Consider the following 5,571-nt stretch of genomic DNA (forward strand, 5'->3'; position numbering starts at 1 on the left):
AGAGGGGAGGGGGGAGGGGGGTAGACAAAGCAGAAAGACGGGAGGCGATGACAACATGCTACTGGGGGAAAAAAAACTATATAATCCAGCCTCAAATCTAAAGAAGTTGCTTGGAAACCTATAAAAGTTTTATTTTTATTGTTGTTGTTGTTGTTGCATGTGCTGAAGCTACATTAGAGGCTAACCAGATGCCTCTAACACCCCACCCCCATCCCCCTCCCCACTTCGCTTAATTATTTTTACTCACAGAATATGTACTGTCGAAATGAGGAGCTCGAACGCACCCCTGATGCTTGTTTACCGGTTTCTGATAAACGTGAGATTTAGGGGTCAGACGACAATTTGACCCCCGAGCGATTCCCATTGACCTCTGCACTTAGGCGGAACAGCTCCAATTTTCGTAGCACTAAGGGGTTAGGGAGGGCGGCAGGCAAAGGTTTTGTTTGGTCGTCGATCGAGTTTTAAGGTCTGCAGGTGCGTGAATTGTAACTTGTGTTTGTCAGATGCAAAAAGATGGGTTTGAAGATCCATCGCTTCAGCTTCTGCCACTTATGCCCCTTTTACACGGGCCCTAAAGGTCCCGGCTCCACTCTACTCGGCTCGCTTTGCGCGCGTTTACTTCTGCATTTTTTCGAGGCCGGCCCCTGCTTCTTTGGTCCCTGCTTCGGAGCAGGGCCGGCCGGGTGGGTGGCGCAAGCTTAGCTCCTGTTCACTCATTGGTCGTGGGTGTGGCCAGATGCGAGCATAAAGAGCGAACGGTAGGAATCTAAACAACGGCGTTAGCTTACCCTGCAACGTTTCTGCCGTCTGTCCCCCAGCTGAAGGCGCTGTAAAGCCTGTAATCTCCGGCGGATAACAGCTGTCCTACTCCGCGCAACAATCGCGGCATCCAGAGCATTTCTTCCACTGCGCCTCTCTTCCTGAAGTCTCAGGAGAATCCCAATAAGTTTAAAAAACAGCAACAACACAGGGCCAACGTTGTCCATAGCGCTTTAGTTGTTTACAGAACTTGCGCCAAGTTTCGGTAGGCGTTCCTCTGCTACCGACCAAACTGGCCGGTGTGAACGCGATGCATTCTTTACAGAGCCGAGCCGAGTAGAGCCGGACTTCTGAATTAGAGCCCGTGTAAAAGGGGCATTAGGTGTTTCCAGGCCAGTTGTGAGATATAATCTCCCCAGTGAGTCCTGGGTCTGCCCCGAGGTGTCCAGATGCAATGTAAGGGTAAGGTGTCATTTCAGCTTGTGTTTGTGGTCTTATTCTGATTCCCAAAGCTCATGACGACAGGTGAAAGGTCAAACGTGGATTCTATGTTAACTTATCAACTTTGCCTTTTGGTTTAGTTCTCTGTTTACCACAAGAAACTGGTGTAGCACCTGAGGAAACGAGACATCTTGGCAAATTTATTTATTTAGCAAACACGGGCCTAGATAGCATGTGGACAAACCATACACAGCCACAAAAACGCCGGCACCTTCTCCTCGTGCCGCTTCCCAACCCAAATTTCCCCGCGAGGCAGCCCATGTGGCTGTGCTGGGACGTCCGGAGTACCAGAGCTCGAAGCAGGAGTCAAACGCAGAATCTGCGAAGATTTGGCCAGTTTTTCATCGGCACAACCCACGTACTCAGCTCTTGCTTCTCAACCCACAAATTAATTTCCCTAACAAATGTGGCACCATCTAAGGGGAAGAAAACGGTCTTTCTAATGGTATGAGCGTTGGTACAACAAAGAAATAACCAACCAAACACAAATTTCCTTAATTTTTGTGCCTTGTTCATTAAAAAAAAACCACCAAGTATCCTTCAAACATTTTAAATCTGTGAAATTGGGCAGGCAAACTGAATCAGAAACTAGACACATCCAGAAAAGGTGTTCCACCAGCTGGCTCATAACAACCGAACCACAGGCGTTACGCATATTTCAACGCAGAACAAAACGAGAGCCAAGCAGCGCGGAAATTGCTAAATACTCTTTCTGAATCTCATCTGTTCCTGCGAATCTGGGCTGTAAGTAATGTAAAACAAGCAAAAAAAGTAGTGGGAAGCCCTGCACAAACACTCCGCAGGAGGTGCTCAGCAGTCCCTTTGATCATTACGGGGTTTTACCATCTGCGGCAGAACTCCCATCTGATTGATCATATTCAAAGAACCCTTTCCCCGACAAAGCACGTCAGTCAGCTGATGAAAGCAGACAGGAAGAGGCTGCGTTTCGTTCGCCCTTCTGATATTCTAATGCCACTCTGAGCTCTTGTTTAAGGGGAAGACTTCAAAGTGTCTGATTAGGCGTTTGATGGCGCGCAACGTCTTTTAGACAAAAAGCGGATGTGTTCCGTCGCGAAACGGAGGGGGGGGGGGACGGCCGCAGCTGACTCAGTACTAATCCCAGCCGAGGCTGGTCCCACGGAACCCTGAACGCGACGCGTTGAGCAACCAGACGCGTTTAAGCTTAAACTAATCACCGCAGGAAATGATGCACAGCTGCGTTAGGGCTCTGTGCTCTCAATGCAAGAAAGGATTACAGTTCAAACCATCTGAAATGGGGCTTTATGGCAACAGGAGCAATCAGTGTCTTACCTGTTGCAGATAGCTCTTTGAACGACAGTTTGGAGAAACAACCGACAAGCTAATGGCCCGTCCGAGAATAAAGCTGCTGTTTTTTTAAACAGCTCCAACCTTCAAAGCGTTATCATACCTGCCAACATTTAAAAATTGAAAAGAGGGAAAGGTGAGAGCGAGCGCCAACGGAAAAAGTGCTATTTCCTGCATTTTGGAGCTAGAATTTTAGAAAAAGAGTTGCTTATAGGTCACTTTTATGCCATGAAAAATTGAACACCCTACTATATACAACTAGTACTATGTGCTGAAGTAAGATTTTAAAATCATGCTGTAAACTATCAACCTATTGTGTAAGATGTGTATAAAAAAATAGACTGATAACAACTTCACCAACAAATTTACTTTATACTATAGTTTATTTCTTCTTAAAATGGACTCAAAAATAACAGCTCATGGTCAAACACAGCTATACAGATAAACACATAGCACCAAGACTAAGAACTGCTCCTGCAAATATAAAGTTCAGCAGTTAATTTAGAATAAAAATATACTTTGGGAATGAGTTCACGGAGGTCATTTGTGCCTGAAATGGTCTTAACAACTTCCAAAGTGTCAATAAAAAGGGAAAATTAACCCAAAACTTTGAAATGGGCTAGCTCCTTTGCTATTTGTCCTAGAAATACGGGATAAATTGGAGCTGGAAGATGATTTTGTGAAATTTTCTCTGATCTTATCAAATTAAATAAATAATTGATGCGCGGCCTTGAAAAAGACGCTCACGCGGATGCTAAACTAACTTCCATTTTATGGCTTTATTTATTTAATCATGTTGTGGTGAAACAAAGTCCCCATCACCCCAACACTCAGACAATTTTTTTAGAAAAAAAAACAAAAAACAGTCAACCCCCATTCCAAATTTGGCGGCTATTTACAGTGGTGGCGCAAGTACTAATTAGTAACAGTTTAATATCGGTAGAGTCGCACGTTAACACATTGCCTTACGGAAATTTACGTTTTTTGTTTTTGTTTAAATAAGCTAGCTTTTTTTTTTGGTCTGAACTGTCTTTAAAATGTCCAAATTCGAGTTAGAAACAAAAAAAAAATCAAATAATGCACTTTATGAAGCGTTATGTTCAATTTCCCGACGTGGTTATTTACATCGATTTCTGTAGGTAGCTGCAACAGCAGCTAGCAGTAGCAGCCTGGGTGACTTTCAGCAGGAATGTCATAATATTTCTGCCAAAACATCTGTGTAATGTGAATATGACAGTGATGAAGCAACAGTTAACATGAATCTAATAGGAATTGTGGATTTGTTTTAAAATGGCCAGCTGTTAGCTGAACTACTCCTTTAAAGCTTTTAGAATACGTTCAATGATTAATCATTATTTTATACGTATATATGTATGTTTTAAAGGTATATCTACCTTTAAATTTAAGATTTTTAAGAAGTATGTTTTCAGAAATACCCTTATAGTTTACTTTGAAATTGACCATTTTACTCTGCCGGCTGCTGTAGCCCTGGGAAATCCTTTCGTATAATGTTTGGCGTCATTTGAGAAGCTTTGGGGATTCCCCCCATTTTAGATATCGAGATGAAACTCCCAATGACGTCACTCCAGACCAATAATAATTGATAATTGAAACTGGCACTCCCGTAAACAACACCAGCTTGTTGCCAGGTGATAAATCGCTAAATTTTGGCAAACTACGTCTCATTTTGAAGCTTTTCAGATGAAGAATAACTTCCTCATTGTGCTAACACTGGAACATGATTAGTTTTATGACTGGTTCCAGTATTTCGCATAAAGCCAAAATTCTTTTTACTTGAAATCCTTTTATAGCCCACACACTGAACATTTTCTTTTATTCTTGACCGTTGCACCATGTTTGGTTTAAACTTCCACTTTACCAATATTAGGTAAAAGATTGTTTAGAATCAGACATTTTAGTGTTTAGTTTCATTTACGGGTAAAAGCCGTAACATCTGAGGACCCAAAGCAGGCGACAGACTCCACACAAAATGGCCCCTGCTGGGTTTCACACCAGGAACAAGACGGCGTTAATCACTGCACAACTCTAATATGCATCTCCGGTCTGAGGCTGATTTGTTACTCAGCACTGCCAACAATTCCATTCATTAAAGATATATGAGCAGCAAAAGCTGATGATAGTCCTTTAATTGCTATACGAGATGATTCAGCACATTGAGATTTGATCTAATCCAAAACAACAAAATGTTCTACGTCAGTTATTCAGACGGGTTTTTGCTACATAATTTTTTAAAAATGGCCGCTCAAAAACATATCATCTTTGAAACTTTAACAAAACCTGACTCATAATTAATAATTAATACTCATAATTTTAGTACCTTAAAAGTGAGCAGCTATAGTATTTGCTGCATCAAAAATAGTCAATATTAGTTGATCCACGTGATCAGAGCGAAGCACACTTTCAGTGTTTGTCGCTGTTCATGTCGGTGCTGCTGCAGTCCTCCTGAACAAAAGTAGTGCCAAAAATAATTTAAAAAATTATAGTACAGCTGAACAACAGGAAGTGTAACCAAGGGAAGAGGTGTCCTCCAAAAAATGCGAATACCTGAGACACATTCTTCAAACAAAAACATAACTACACTTTTGAAACTTTTCCGTTATTTTACTGTGGGTGAAAAAGAAAACCGTCTTGCAGACTTTGCAGACTCCTGTTTAAATGGATTAGATTTTATTAAAACAAAAACAATGCTGGATAGTGGTGGGCAATATAACGATACATATCGTGGGGACGATAGAAACGTGTCTATCGTGATATATTTTCTTCTATCGTCTCTATTGTTTCTATCGTCTCTATAGTTTCTGTCGTTTCTATCATAATTGTATTAATGATTCATGTAAATATTTCATAACGTAGGCTACGACGAATGTATTAGTGTTGTCACTTTGCATACATTCAGTTTATATAAGTGATAAATAATAAGAAAAAATAACTATTTTGTGAAGAACCTCTGTTTTGCGACATGAC

At 41.5% G+C, this 5,571-nt stretch overlaps 1 protein-coding gene across 1 annotated transcript in view; it reads right to left on the reverse strand.

Moving 5' to 3' along the window:
• The window catches only part of LOC108248694 (cholecystokinin receptor), a gene marked incomplete at its 3' end in the record, with an annotated part of 55,902 nt that overhangs the window by 4,620 nt on the left and 45,711 nt on the right, over positions 1-5,571 (reverse strand).

The sequence above is a fragment of the Kryptolebias marmoratus genome, linkage group LG23, assembly GCF_001649575.2.
Source record: "Kryptolebias marmoratus isolate JLee-2015 linkage group LG23, ASM164957v2, whole genome shotgun sequence".
NCBI lineage: Eukaryota > Metazoa > Chordata > Actinopteri > Cyprinodontiformes > Rivulidae > Kryptolebias > Kryptolebias marmoratus.